This window comes from Ornithodoros turicata, chromosome 10 (genome assembly GCF_037126465.1).
Source record: "Ornithodoros turicata isolate Travis chromosome 10, ASM3712646v1, whole genome shotgun sequence".
Taxonomy (NCBI): Eukaryota; Metazoa; Arthropoda; class Arachnida; order Ixodida; family Argasidae; genus Ornithodoros; species Ornithodoros turicata.
The window spans coordinates 29,118,013-29,134,474 of record NC_088210.1 but is presented as its reverse complement, the minus strand read 5'-3'; the positions used below and the strand labels follow the sequence as shown (position 1 = coordinate 29,134,474).

At 46.1% G+C, this 16,462-nt stretch overlaps 1 protein-coding gene across 3 annotated transcripts in view; it reads left to right on the top strand.

Annotated features, from left to right (window-relative positions):
• The window catches only part of LOC135369799 (aryl hydrocarbon receptor nuclear translocator homolog), a 76,828-nt gene that overhangs the window by 25,344 nt on the left and 35,022 nt on the right, over positions 1–16,462 (top strand). The gene's annotated exons all lie outside the window — the stretch shown is intronic.

Here is a 16,462-nt window from a genome sequence, read left to right as displayed (position 1 = left end):
AACAAATCAGGGCAGATAACGATATCATTCGAGATGATGGTTGGCTAAGAGCGTGCTATGCGGTGAAGTTCATTTTTAAGAGTGCACGCTCTAAAACAGGACCTCATCTCGTAGCGCTCTCTTAGCAAAATAGCATCCCGAATGACATCGTTCTGCTCCCTGATTGGTTCAAAACGGGAGCCGTACGCCTTTTGGGGGGCACTTATACAATTACGTTAATTCTCTCAAAAAGACTAACATCCCGCGCTTTCCACCAATCGGGAGTGATAACGGTATCATTCTCTGCAATCGTTAGTCCTCAGCGTGTTATGCGGTGAAGCTCCGTTTCAGGAGTATCATTTTTTCGGCAAACAGTACCCCCCCCCCCCCCCCCCCCCCCCATATAGGAGCCGTCTCCTTTCCCATTGTCTCAATTTATTAGGGTCCATCGGCGGCCTCGCACCGGCAGTAGCTATGAGCCACTGGCCGGCCGTCCATTTATCTTGACCGGGCCCTCCTTTATCGAAAATTGCTTTGGGGCCGCCTATCGATCGGCTATCGCTTTCCTTCTCTCCCTTTTTCTTACGGCTCCCTGTCTTCCCGTTATTTCCCTTTTGGGCCCCTTTGTTTTCGCCTGAAAAAAAAAAGAAAGAAAGAGGAGAAATCGTCAAATAAAGGTTCTACTTTTTTTTTTTTTTTTTTTTTTACGCCCTCCCGATTTGAAGCGCGTGGATGCCAGTGCGCTCGAAGTGAAACTGCTGGCTTTTTAAAACTCGCTTTAGTTTTTTTCTGCCGTTAAATTGATTTTTCTTCTTCTCTTTTTTTTCGTTTATTCTGAGATTCCGGGTTCGAAGATGAGTGAGGGAGTGAGAAAGGGTATACTCTGTAGGTGTGTTTAGTCTGAGAGTAGATGAAAGTTTATCTTCTGTTTATGCTCTGTTCTGTTTGTATGCGATTATGAGCGCCGTCGTCCAAGTCCTATATGTGTTGGCTCTCATTTAACGCTAATATTTGTATGCGGCTTTACCGCGATGCCCCCTTCGTCATTCATCCTCGATTTTTACGGTATGTCCGATCAAGATTAGCTTCGGATGTCTAAAGTAAAAAAAAAAAACTTATTATGAAAAAATATAAAAAAATATCGTGAATAAAACAACCATCCTTCGGTTTTTCTTCTTCCTCTCCGTCTCTCTCTCTCTCTCCTTTTGCTGTACACGAGTTCGACAGGTGGAAAAATGAACAGATTAAAACAGAAAGTGTGCAATCATAAAAAACCTTCAATGTGTGCACAACTTCAAGCTAACACCTCCAACTGCTTTCTATATGCAACTCACTGGTTATCCACAATGGCAAGCACGGATGTGGGGTATTGCCAAAAATTCGGCTGGGGGAAAGCGGGAGTCATTATTACAGTTATGTTGTAACAGCTTTGTGTATTATTGCCGACATGCATCGAAAGCTGTAATAGCAAAGTCCCCTGTGTGAGGATTGCACACAGGAAAGTGAGGGAGGGGAGGGGGGGCGTGTTGGACGATCTAGATAAATCACTGGTGCCACTATCACTCTTAGAAATGATGGTGGTGGTGGTGACGTAGACTGGCTTGCCGTTGTTGGCCTCACGAATGTGGGCTGCGTCCCGACTGTAGCCAGGATGAGATGAGATGGTGTGATAACAGATGAAGGAACGATGACGGCCGAAAGTCAAGATCTAGGGCAGTACACTCTTAAAAATGAGCTTCACCGCATAGCACACTCCTAGCCAGCCATCATCTCGAATGATATCGTTATCTGCCCAGATTTGTTGAAAACGGGAGGCGTACGCCTTTTTTGTGACAATTATGGACGGTATAAATGTCACAAAAAAGGCGTACGCCTCCCGTTTTCAACAAATCATGCATGGCAGATAACGATATAATTCGAGATGATGGTTGGCTAGGAGCGTGCTATACGGTGAAGTTCATTTTTAAGAGTGTAGGGAGTACTGATCGGACTTTTCATCAAAGCTTAGAAATGAACTTCACTGCATAGCACGCTCCTATAGCCAATCGTTATCTCGAATGATGTCGTTATCTGCCCTGATTTGCTGAAAACTGAAAACGGGAGGCGTACGCCATTTTTGTGACCATAATAAACGGCATAAGTGTCGCAAAAAAGGCGTACGCCTTCCGTTTTGAACAAATCAGGGAACACAGCGATGTCATTCGAGATGATGGTTGGTTAGGATCGTGCTATGCGGTGAAGTTCATTTTCTAGAGTGTACATTAGATGCTACGCTGTTACCGAAATGTTCCTTAATATTGTTAAAACTCTCTTTTTATTTATATGTATCTAATTGAGAATCATTCTAAATGCGGAATAAAACTGCCTAAAAGGTATATAGAAGAACGGGGTTGTTTTAAGTAAGAAAAGAAAGCTGTGTTTTCCCTCAATGACTTTATAGTGCGGATCACAGACGCACATACTTCCTCATGGCGCGTGTAGAAAGCCGGTAATCGGAAGTGATATGAATAAACCTTCCCCAGCTGTGCTGCTGTGTGTTGTGCACATGTGGACCTCTACACGTGTATGTCCTGTCTGCCATGCGCGCTGTATCTCTGTTATGCTGCAACCTCGACTTTCCTGGTTCTCGCACTCCACTTAAATACGCGGGGGTGATCGACCGTCGTGATGCCGTTTCGTAACAAATTTGGGCATTTGTTCCTTTTGCGTTCTATTGGTTTTATTTTAGGCCGCATATACGTTCAGGTTGATCTCTGTTCGTTCGAGAAAATTAAGTATACGTCAACATCGAGTATATACATCGATCGTGGTATTCGTCTTGTATATATGGCCTCTGGACAGTATATACGGCGTGTGTACTCGGAGCAGCTCCTCGCTTCGTGGGTGTCAATCAATCAATCAAGCTCAATCAACCCATCAATCAAAGTTCTTCTTGTCACACGTGACGCGGAAACAGATGTGATCTTAATTCATAAGGACGGTAATTGTTACAGAAAATCCGGCATGCAAAAAAAAGAAAAATCCGGGAGGAAATTCTAAAGCAAGCGTCTTAGCATTTCGTGTACATTTTTCTCTCCTTTTACGCCGCTGAAACTATGTTGTGGAGTACATATATGTCCAGACTTTGGCTGGGATCACAATGAATTTAGTTTTCTTCGAGCGTGGTCTTTTCTGGATACTTTGCTGTATCTGTATATACTAGGTGACGGTGCAGCTGATAGGACAGCACACCATCGATTGTCGTTCTACGGTTTACAAATTAACGAGGCAATACGTGAGCTTCGTTGCAGTCTGCGAAATTGATCTGAAGCGGTCTTCTGCTATCAAAATTGCAACAACTTAACTGCCAGCACAGCTGGCGCAGAAAATTTAGTCGAACATATTCTCTTCAGCTCCCACCATCAGACGAGTGTTACTGCGTTCAACACAATACACATAAGCATCGAATTGGGCGGAAAAATTGCATCCATACAGTCCACGGTACCTCCCCTTTTTAAAACTTCAAATGCCGAACTGTGCGCTATATATTAGGACAAAAGACACTCTGATAGATGCATCCACTATATGAGATTCAGCCTGCAGGGACGAAGAGGACTTACACCCTCTTATTCGGTAGTGGGTTTCGAAAGCGAATAATACGCAGGCCGTGCGCACAATGTGCGTATATTAGCCTTGAGCCACGTGCACCACTGTTGGGGACGCAACGTAAGAGTTCTCGGAGAGCGTGGGAATGCGACGTACGCGAACGAGAGCGGGTCGACCGCTATTATGCCACTGCCCTCGGGGTAATTGGAAGGGACAAAAACGGGATTCCAGAAGCTGTAATTGCTAACGTTCCCATGAAACACAGGAAACTGCATTCACGATTTAGTTAGGTCGGGTAACTGAGGTACTTGCGCTGCATCGCGTATGTTGAACTTCTTTTCCTTTTTCTTTCTTTTTCTAGTCGTTTCTTTTTGTCGTGGACTGACACTTTTGCTTTCTCTCCCTTTTCATTTTCGTTCCGATAATAATTATTATAATGATAAGTCTTATTAAGTTACGAAAAGACTATGGTTTCAGCGTTAATAAGATTTGCAAGCGACATACAGTCCAGCGGAAACAACAGTCCCGATGGCCAGAGTCCGAATATACACACTCTAAAAACAGAACTTCACCGCATAGCACGCTGTGCACCAACCATTGCGCAGAATGATAAGAGTCATCGCTTCTGATTCGAAGAGAAAGGTGGGCGTACGCCTTTTTGTGGCAATTATCATATATCAATTATCACAAAAAGGCGTACGCCCACCTCTCCCTTCGAATCAGAATCGATAACCCTATCATTCTTGGCAATGGTTGGTGCACAGCGTGCTATGCGGTGAAGTTCAATTTTCAGAGTGAATGATAGGGCGTAGGAGCATATTTTGTACATTATGCACATGCATAATAGCTACAAAATAGGCTCCGCCTCCCGTTTTCAACAAATCAGTGGCGTGAACGTTGTCATCCGGGATTATGGTTAGCTAGGAGCGCGCTGTGTGGTGAAACTCATTTTTAAGAGTGCACTAACAGGAGGTGCTCTTGACCGCATAGCACACAGTATATTCCAATCATCATCGCGGATGATATCGCTCTGTCTCCCGATAGCCTGAGAAAGAAGGCGCACACCTTTTTATGCATCAACTTTCCTTCCTATCGGAAGATAAAACGATACGATTCTGAAGGTTTGTTGGTTGGCTTAGACCGATGTATGCGACGAAGAGAGCTACCTGTTAGTGCCCAAAAATCCGCTCTCTAACAATAATAGTCGCAAAAAGGCGTACGCCTCCTCTCTCTCTTCGCATAAGAAGCGATAACCCTATCATTAGTGAGTTTTGATAAAGTTATCGTCTCTATCGGAACCAATCGCACTCGTGCGTGACTCAGAATCTTATCCACTGGTTGGTTCCGGTTGATACACTCTTAAAAATGAACTTCACCGCATAGCACGCTCCTAGCCAACCATCATCTCGAATGATGTCGTTATCTGCCCTGATTTGTTCGAAACGGGAGGCGTACGCCTTTTCTGTGACAATTATGAACAGCATAAGTGTCACAGAAAAGGCGTACACCTCCCGTTTTGAACAAATCAGAGCAGATAACGATATCATTCGAGATGATGGTTGGCTAGGAGCGTGCTATGCGGTGAAGTTCATTTTTAAGAGTGTACGGTGAGACGACGTTATCAACGGTCTGCTATAACTCTCTATTCTGTGCAATTGTTGGCGCACAGCGCGCTATGCGGTGAAGCTGTGTTCTTTTATAGTGTAGGATGGCTATAGTTCCTTTATGTGACTGTGCGGAACACTACATAACCATTAATGTCTTTTATTCACTCGTGTACATCCGTTCGGTGAGAGATTAAACGGCAACACACGTCGACAGATGATGGCGGGTACATAACCATCATCCGTTGGGATGCACAAAGAGCGAAACGATGTTTGCAGAAAGAAGGAGCACGGGAAGAGGGCAAAAACAACTTTGCTCGGTCGTAATACCCACGTGTATTGCATATGGCCGATCAAATGAATAAATAGCGAGTGTTCGAGAACGCATGCCAATGTTCATTGCAGGGGGGAGGGGGGGGGGCTCATATCGCTTGTAGTCCACGATCCTCAATGGCTTTATAAAACGACCCTATATGCTGTGGCCCATAAACGGAATGGCTGCGTTTACCTCACTTTTTCGGCCTTCACATTCTTCATTCGCTCGCGTTCTTTCCCCGCTAGAGGTGCACATACGTGAAAGAGGCCCCTTTGTTCACGAAGGAAGATCTGGAACAACAGTGAGAAGGGTTATTTTCCTACGCCTTCCTCCCTTTTTTATATATGTATTTTTAGTATTCCCCGAAAATATCGTGAGTCGCATGGATGGATACTGTGGCTTTTCCCGTTGGAGCGGGCGGTAGCTTGCGCCACCTAGCCTAGAATTGACGCATGTCCTATCCATCCAGCGCCACCTATAGATACAGAAGGCCTGCTTCATGCTCCTTCTCACTCTTTCGCCCATCGTGCACATATACACTCTAAAACGGAACTTTACCGCATAGTAGGCTGTGCGCCAACCATTGCCACGAATTATAGGGTTATCGCTTCTGATTCGATTAGAAAGAGGAAGGGGCGTACGCCCCTTTTGTGACAATTATATGATAATTGTCACAAAAAAGGCGTACGCCCCCTGGTGGTGGTGGTGCTGACGGAATCGCTTGCCGTACACTCTTAGAATGAACTTCACCGCATAGCACGCCCCTAGCCAATTATAGTTCCGAATGATATCGTTATCAGCCCGGATTTGTTGAAAACTGGAGGCGTACGCCTTTTTTGTGACAATTATGAACATCATAAGTGCCACAAAAAGGGCGTACGCCTCCCGTTTTGAACAAATCAGGGCAGATAACGATATCATTCGAGATGATCATTGGCTAGAAGCGTGCTATGCGGTGAAGTTCATTTTTAAGAGTGTAGTAGGCCACACTCAGGCAGGCGACGTCGCGACTATCGCAGGGGGGGATCATGCATCCTGGGCTGACTTCTCAAGGAGATGTACCGACATTTGTCTCAATGCGCCTGAGGAAAACCGCCGATACACGTCGTTTCTTTATCTATAGATATCGTTGGTCCATCGCGATGACGATGGTATTGCCTACAATTTCGCATTTCACTGCGCGTGCGTTAAAAGCAGGAGAGGGGTTCTGAAGTGAGGAAGTTCGACCAAGTTTAATTCAAGTTACCTTTATTATTCGCAGTGCGCTTGAAATTCTCTTCTCTCCAGACTTTTGTCGTTTTCAATGCAGTCTTTATCCGGCGGCCAGTGGTTCTCTAGAGTACGCGAGACTGCCGTTTCTGCGCTGGGGTGAAATTTAAAATGCAAATGACCGAATAGATTACTTTGTTCCTTCTCTGCCTTTTCTAATGGACGGAAGAACCCTGCTGCCAAGGTTGCCCGCCTGTGGGTCGAAAACGCACGGGAAAAGAAAGACGTTTTTGTTTTATGCGGACAATGCATTTCGACATAGCTTTTGGCGCGCGGAATAATATGTTATCATTTTCTAGCGTATAGACACAAAGTAATGTAACTTTTCAAGGTAACAAAAAAAAAAAAAACGACTTCTGCATTCGTTCGACAGGGTAAGTGGCAGCGCAACATGAGACAGTGAAACATTCTTTTGAGCATCGTTTGAGCATAATGACGCTGTCTTAAAAAGAAACGGTGAAACTGTACATGCTGTGATTGCGACAACTCGCGCACCGATATTTGTTGCTATTGGCGCGTACCTTCTTTAGTGGCGATATTTTTTGTACGGTTCCCAAGGCACTATCACGCAGAACAGCATACGTCTGATCACACTTAAAGGCTTGCCCATGCGTTAAACGAATAACGATACAACGATAATATTGGCGATGGACTCCACACCTTGGGTATGCTACCCAAAAACCCGATTCCCGAACATGCTGTCCGGGAATCGGGATACTTTTCCCATTATGTCTCGTGTCGAGGCAAAAATACGCTGGCGCCACCTGGGGACTATTGCGCGTTTTATTATGATTGACAATTGAAAATTATTTGGCTGTCCAGCGAATATTGAAGTTCTCCTAGACTTTCCTGGAGCACTGCCATTTGGGGGGGGGGGGGGATATGTTTATTAAGAAAAAAAAAGAAAGGAAAGGTTAGCCAGGCAAAGAGCCGGCTTGCTGTCATTTGGCCATCCTATAGAGCGAACTGTGTTCTATGTGAATCGCTGATATGGGCAGGTAATGCATTTGCACTGCGGGTACACTCTTAAAAATGAACTTCACCGCATAGCACCCTCCAAGCCAACCATTATCTCGAATGATATCGTTATCTGCCCTGATTTGCTGAAAACCGGAGGCGTACGCCTTTTTGTGACACTTATGCTGTTCATAATTGTCACAAAAAAGGCGTACGCCTCCCGTTTTCAGCAAATCAGGGAAGATAACGGTATCATCTGAGATGATGGTTGGCTAGGAGCGTGCTATGCGGTGAAGTTCATTTTTAAGAGTGTAGGGTTGCCACTTTTCGTAGTGAAAGGGAAAGGGAAGTGGAGCTCAAGACAATACAAGGAAACGTGTTCCTGTGTGTAATAATAATAATAATAATAATAATAATAATAATGAAACAACTAGTGACTGCGCGGAGTTGGGTCTGTGCTCCAGATTTATTCAAGCTGAACTGGAATGTTGATAGGAAAAGCCCCTATGAAAGGTCTTGAGCCGCAAATACCGGCAAGAGGTTGCCGGTATCACCTTCCTACCGGCAACCAGCAGAGCGAGCAAATAACCGGCCGTGCCGGTATAATACCGGCCTGGTGGCAACCCTATAACTGCGGGACATATCAGCGGAGTGCTGTCAGAGGAGCAGGGATGGAATCCCGCTACAGGCCGTGCTGTCTGAGTCTTTCCGCTGACTTTCCCGTGGCTATTCCAGACAGATGTGGACAGAGTTCCATCCAAAGTTGACCCCGGACGGAACACCACCTGTCTCCCGCGGCTACATGCTGTTCTCTCAACATCTGTCCACGTGTAATCGTCACTTACAGTCGCAGGATTGCGGTGCGTACACGGACTAAAAAACAACGTAACACTATACGACAGGCCGCTGCTGAGGTGCAGGTTTATTTGCCGATAACATTCGAAACGGAGCGCGTTACCAATTCCCTTCCGTGCTTCCGGGCCTTGCACTCTTAAAAATGAACTTCACCTCATAGCACGCTCCTAGCCAACCATCATCTCAAGTGATATCGTTATTTGACCTGATTTGTTGAAAACAGGAGGCGTACGCCTTTTTTGTGACAATTATGAACAGCATAAGTGTCACAGAAAAGGCGTACGCCTCCTGTTTTCAACGAATCAGGAGAGATAACGATATCATTCGAGATTATGATTGGCGCAGAGCATGCTATGCGGTGAAGTTCATTTTTAAGAGTGTGGATGGCTCCATTGTGTGTAGTTCTTGTATACACTCTTAAAAATGAACTTCACCGCATAGCACGCTCTTAGCCAACCATCATCTCGAATGATATCGGTATCTGCCCTGATTTGCTGAAAACGGGAGGCGTGCGCCTTTTCTGTGACACTTATGCTGTTCATAATTGTCACAAAAAAGGCGTACGCCTCCCATTTTCAACAAATCAGGTCAAATAACGATATCACTTGAGATGATGGTTGGCTAGGAGCGTGCTATGAGGTGAAGTTCATTTTTAAGAGTGTAGGCGAGATGCTGATCACTCCAAATACCGGACGATGGGAGACTCGATGTTTTTGTTGAAAACAGGAGGCGCGTGCCTTTTTGTGACACTTATGCAGTTATATTAATTATGACAAAAAGGCGTACGCCCCGCACTTTCGACAAACCAACAGAGATAAAGGTATATCATCTTGTACAAAGGTTGGCCATCACCGCATAGCACGCTGTGCCCCAACGATTGCAAATATCACGTGTGATAGGGTTATCGCTTCTGATTCGAAGAGAGAGCGGGGGCGTGCGCCTTCTTCTGACAATTTGGACACACTATAATTTCTACAAAAAGGCGTAGGCCTCCTCTCACACTTCATCCGAGGCAATGGTTTGGGCACAGCGTGCTATGCGGTGAAGTTCTGTTTTTATAGCGCACAGAATGATGCCGTTATATTATTCCTGATTTGTGCAAAAGCACGCGGCGTGCACCTTTTTGTGACAGTTGGCATAACGGCATGATTGTCACAAAAAGGCGTACTCCTCCCCCTTTTCAACAAATCGTGGGGAAGGATGATGTCATTCAGGGATGGTGGTTGACTGTGAGCGTGTATGTGGTAAAATAATTCTGTTTTAAGAGTGATAGACGATAGTACGACACGTACATTTGTACTTCGCTTCCAGTGTATATAAACATCGAGTTTTTTCAAATACTGGCGAACGCGTCTATTCGCGTCCAGATCGAACGGTGTCGGCGCGCTGCGGAGAAACGATGAACTACCGTAATGTGGATAGCTTCCTCGCGTTGTCCGCTCATAGTACACGTTTATTCCGCGTTCATTGCAGTAGGTGGAGCATTGGAGAAGCGAACAGTATCGTACCATCGCGACACAAGTGATCCTCCTGTGAATACACGCAAGAATTACGGAAAATAACCATCAACTCCGAACATCGGCCGGCGTGTTATCCACCCTAGAAAGGTGACAGTGCCGCCCCCTGTAGGTCGATCTCGCAGCGAATACGACCGCAGGCTATGTGAAGACAATGGTCTTCCTTCAATCACTTCTTGAACCGTAAAGGTGGGAGATCTCTGGGAACTAGTGCAGGTGTACCCGCGTGTGGTCTCACCCACGCGCATGCGCAATACAGCAGCGCGCGCGCGCCTCGTCCACGCACGCGATGTTGCAAGCGTGTTTGACCAGCAGCTGCTGCCTTTGTAGCACTTTTTGGTTCCCTCGGCACGCCCCTTTTCGCCTACAGGTCGATAATGATGATGGTAGCGATGTCCCACTACTGTTCGCAATTGAATTCTTTCTGGCCGCAAGACCTGCCGATGACGACTGCGGGTGTATAGCCGTATGAGGGTGTACTATGTGCACTTTCGTCGTGGCTTTACTGGTAACACAACGATGGCGTCTCGCCGTTGCGTGCACTCTAAGAAAAAAAAAGGACTAATTTTACTCTTTTGGGGGGCTAAATGCTTTGCCCAAAAAATAGTCCCTTTCGGGAGTAAATGAATATCAGAGAGTGGAGACTGCATTTCACGCTTCGAATCAAACCGTCTATCGTGATATATCGAGTGATATAAGATCTTGCGACTTACATATAGGGCACAATTTGCGAAGAAAGAAGCCCTATACACTCTGTGGAGGTGGAAAATTTCTAAGTTGGCTGAGCATACGGCATTATGCCATCAAATTGACCAAGAGCACATATTTATGTTGAGTGTTGCATTCGGAAGACCATTTGCGAAGTTCAGTGACAATCTGCAGTGCTGGGGAGTAAATGTCGGGGTTAGGGGACTAAAATAGGGAGTAATTCCAGTCAAGGGGCCTAGAAACTGCAATTACCCCCATTTGACTCTTTTTTCTCTCTCTCTCTCTCTTAGAGTGTAGAGCTAAGAGCGCTATCTCCTAAACGACAGAGACTTATAGATGTCAAAAAGCGCTTCTACGCTGTATCAGGAGTCCTGCTACTCCTGGCGCTGTAGGGGTGCACCATACTCCTATATTCTAACGTGAGCAAAGCACTTTTACCAAGCAAGAATTACGTGAAAGGTTGCTATATACACTCTATGTGTTACACTCTGCTTGCTTACCCACATGAATTACGGATACAGGAATATCTGTATGTCTGTATATCCTTGGCTGAACATCATGACAGTAGAGGTTCCCACAGAAATCTTTGGGGATGTCCATCTTGCGGGAGTTTGGTCTCGCCGCGAAGACATTGCGTCCGTGTTCATCTTTCTTTCTTTCTTTCTTTGTCTTTTTCACGCGAGTTTTTACTGGGAGCACGCCCCCATGAGTGCCTCAGATCAGTCAAAGTAGCCGTGAACACGTGGTTGACAAAAATATCCGGTCTCCAGTCACCAGTGCAGCCCTCTATAGCAAGATGTGTGTACTATTCGCTGTACTACCGACACGAGGCCTAAGCGTAGACATAAAGACTGTTATTTACCTCCCACTTATTCGCTTTGTCCCTGATTCACGCTATCAAAAGCCCCCTTTTTATCCAGTCAGGAAGTCAGGTAGCGTGTCGAATGCATAAAGCCTCGCTGTTTGACTCGAAGCAACAACGCGCGTTCTCATCCGCTGACCGAGCATTCGGTTCACGTCTCGTCTCGTCGACGACAGTTTCGCACGCCGAGAGAAGCCGCATCCCTTCGGTAGCTGCGGATCCCCTTCTTGATGCCCGCTCGTGAGTCACGACTCCTCGGCGCCGACGGTGGATGATCCCGGAATCGCGGAGCGGTCTGATCCAGGGGATGCCCGTCCGCCCTGGGCAAAGCCCGTGTCAGCGGTGCGTAGCCTTCCCACGGTGGCACATTATACGTCTGCTGCTTTGTCGTTGTCCATCTGCGTTAGAAGAATGCGAGACGAGAAAAAAGAAGCCCTGTTTTCTTGCAATGTCTTCGCGCTTTCGGATGTCGTTGTGCGAAGTACACTCTTAAAAATGAACTTCACCGCATAGCACGCTACTAGCCAACCATCATCTCGAATGATATCGTTATCTGCCCTGATTTGTTGAAAACGGGAGGCGTACGCCTTTTGTGTGACACTTATGCCGTTCGTAATTGTCACAGAAAAGGCGTACGCCCCCCGTTTTCAACAAATCATGTTAGATAACGATATCATTCGAGATGACGGTTGGCTAGGAGCGTGCTATGCGGTGAAGATCATTTTTAAGAGTGTAGTCGGAAGGGGAATGATGCAGGGTTACATGAAAGTATACGCTCCTACACTCTTAAAAAATGAACTTCACCGCACAGCACGCTCCTAGCTCCTGTCGAATGATATCGTCATCTGCCCTGATTTGTTGAAAACGGGAGGCGTACGCCTTTTTGTGACAATTATGAACAGCATAAGCGTCACACAGAGGCGTACGCCTCCCGTTTTCAACAAATCAGGGTAGATGACGATATCATTCGAGATGATGGTTGGCTAGGAGCGTGCTATGCGGTGAAGTTCATTTCTAGGAGTGTACGAGTGATAGCGTTACCGCTTCTGATTCGGTGAGCGAGGGGAGCGTACGCCTTTTTGTAGCAATTTGGATATATGATAATTGATTTTACCACCCTTTTACACCAGTTATCTGACGCTATGTTGACCTAAGTGGTAACTATAGAAGTTACAACCTTTTCACACACCCTTTTTTTTTTTTTTTGTTAGAGTGTGGTTCCTCCTTCACGCCGTCTAATCCGTGTATATAATACAGCACTCTTGTCAGGTCGTCTGTCCTAAAGTGCGTACGTCAAGCTTCTTGAATTCCACTATATCCCCCGTGCAATATCTGCGTGGAATTGTTTACCATCCTCTGTTGTCACATTATCAGATTCTGTCCGGTTCAAGGCTCGCGTTCTGTTTGTCTGTTCCAGCCTCAGAAGAGTAACTTCGTGTTCACCACATGCCGCTGCCTCGTACTTGTGTCGTATGTATGTGTGCGTATGAGTATAGTATGTGTATGTGTGAGTATGTAGGAGAGTGTGTGTGTCGCGTTAGTTGAATGAGGCTTCTCTGCAAGTATCGTCGGAGAGCAGATGCCAGCGTGGCCTAATTGGTATGGGGCACTTGACCGGCAATCAAGAGAGGTGCGTGATGGTTCAAATGCTGTCGCTGTCTGGTTTTTCGACGTCTGCCGTATTTCTTCTTTCCGTATACCGTCTTCATATTTTGTAGCTGAATTTTCAGATGTGTCATCATTCCATGGAATGTGTATGCTGCTACTGTCTGTTATCAGAGTGCTTTTGCAGTTTGTACTTTTGCCCCTTTCGTCTTGTTTCCGTATATTTCGTTTTTGATATGCTGAGTTATTAGTGCTATATATACACTCTTAAAAATGAGTTTCACCACATGGCATGCGCCTAGCCAACCATCATTCCGAATGACAACGTTCGTGTCCCTGAAATGACAATGTTTGTGTCCGTTGAAAACGTGGGGCGGAGCCTATTTTGTGACACTTATGCTGTTCATAATTGTCAAAAAAAGGCGTACGCCTCCCGTTTTCAGAAAATCAGGGAAGATAAAGGGAGATTATGGTTGGCTAGGAGTGTACGCACGGTTTGTTTTACTCTCCCTTTATGTAATGCCATTTGGGGGCCCTAAGGTATAATAAATAAACGCATGAGTGTCACAAAAAGCCGTACGCAAGAAATCACGGGTGAGAACTATGTAATTCGGGTTGATGATTGGCTATAGGAACGTTTTACGCGGTGAAGTTATGTTTTGAGAGTGTTAGATATGGTCGTTTGAAAAAAAGAGTTCAGCGCTTTCTAAAATCCTCGAAGATGTTGGTTTGCGGCAGCGGCACGAAATACGCGTGTGACGATAACTCATCTGAGTATCGCGCTGTGTACACGGTTCGTACACGTCGAACGAAATGCGTGTCGTGACAACGCGGGATACAACCGCAGGGAAAAGGCCAGAAAGCTCGGACATCAGTGAGAGTTGTTTGGCCACAACATCACAGAAGCTTGGCTCGTTGGCAGAACAAAGCAGGCAGGTGTTATCTTGGCTTCCGCCTTTGCTTTTTAGCAGCTGCTCCTGCCTGCCACCCTCCCTCATCCTGAAGAAACGAGTCTCCGACCTGTTTTATGCTGTATAGAAAAGAAAGAAGAAAAAAAGAACGAAACAATAAATAACAGAAGCACACATGCAACAAACCCGGCGGATCTTTGCAGACGACGACTTCGTGAAAATTTCTACCGGCCGAAGGTCGACCACGTGACGCAATATGGGGCACGCCCCGCGGGCCCAGCCAATCGGAAGCTGCCATTGCATACACGCTCGTTACAGGATCCGCTACCTGCGCCTATGTAATTGGGACCCCCCCCCCCCCCCCCCCCTTCTTGGTGGTACGGTGGAGCGTGGGAACGCGGGGGAAATCCATGTATCCGCAGAGGTGATTCGTCATGCGGTGATTCCTTTTGGCATGCTTATTTTTGCTGAGCGCACAATCCTTGATTGCTATGGAAGATCGGCTTTGTTGACCGACACAGAGAGGATAATGTTGGGTTGCCTGCTCGATCGAAGTCGACGGTATGAAAGTCGGGTTCAAGTGGGGGAGAGTATCTGAATTGTTCGTTGCTCGGCAGGCGTCAAATTTCGAGCAGACGTTCTTTCTTGTCAATTTGGTTTGCTTGTTGAATAAATGTTGGCTGTTTTGGTGGTGGGTAACGGAGACTTCCTTGACCGATTTCATGGTGCACTCTAAAAAACAGAACTTCACCGTATAGCACGCTCAAGTCCAACCATTGCGCAGAATGATATCGTTATCGCTCTTGATTTGCCGTAAGCGCGAAGCGTACGCCCTTTTGTGGCAATTAACATTTCTGCATAAGTGTCGCAAAAAGGTGTACGCCTCGCGTTTTCAACATATCAGGGGAGAGAACGATGTCACTCTGGATGATGATTGACTAGGAGCGTGCTATGTGGCGAAGTTCATTCCCAGGGCGTCAGGCGTGACGTAGCCCACCTCTGTGAGGCTGACAACGGCGAGCCCTTTCAGCGAGGAAGGCGTACGCCCCTTTTGTGTCAATTATCGTGTATCTAAATTGACACAAAAAAGGCGTACGCCCCCGAATCTGACCTCGAATCAGAAGCGATATCATACGCGGCAGTGGTTGGCGCAGAGCATGCTATGCGGTGAAGCTTCTTCTTCTTCTTTTTTTTTTTTTGAGTGTGCATTGTGTGGACATTTGCCTGAAGCGTCTGGAGAAAACCAACGGAATACCAAGACTGGACAGATGGTGACGGGGTTCGACCCCGCAACTTGCCCAGTTTGCTTGTCATGTTGAACAGTACTCACCACATGGCATAACATGAAGGCCATCCATTGGCATAATTATACCGTTGTCGCCCCTAATTTGTAAGAAGCGCCGGGCATACGCCTTTTTGTGACAATAGACGATTTCAAAAAAATTCCAGTGGTCCTTGCGCACGCATTGCATCATGGGCGCTTACTGAGTGGGGGAGCAAAGAATAATGCTTCACGTTTCGCTTTCGCTGACCTTGACACGTCGTGGACAATGGACCGATATAGGGGAGAAATCGAAACCGTTTGGAGGCCACCCGTTTCTTTCGTATTAGTAAGCTCCCACAATTCAAAGCGGCGCTAAGCATTCTGGGATTTTTTGAAGTCGTCTATTATCTTCAGTGTGGCCAACAACGGCGAGCCGGATAGGACATTGCCCCCCCTTTTGTGACGAGTATCATACCATACCAGTACAAACCAGTACCAGTTATCATACCAGTGCAAATGTCACAAAAGAGCGTACATCTCGCATTTTCAACACACAGATCGATATCATTCTGAGTGGTGATTGGCCGGGAGCCTGTTGTTATAAAACGTTCTCTCTCTTGATTTGATGAAAACGGGGGGCGTACGCCATTTTTGTGGCATTATGCAGTTCATAATTGCCACAAAAATGGCGTACGCCCCCCGTTTTCATCAAATAAACGGAGAGAGAACATTGTCTTTAGGGACGGTAGTTGACTAGGAGCGTGCTTTGCGGTGAAGTTCATTTTTAAGAGTGTAACACCGTACCGACTGATACACCGAGGGCGATGGCTCGATGTCAGTAAAGAACTTGGAGTTAGTCTTCAGACAGTCCGATCGATGCCACACTGCAGCAGTGGTCACCCGTTCAATGGACGTGAAAAAGAAAAAGAAAGTTTTTAGAGTGTATAAATATTTTTTATGGAATTGACCCAGATGCAAACTTCGCGCGAATCCAATGCAATCAAGAGTGACTTAGAAATATATAAACGAA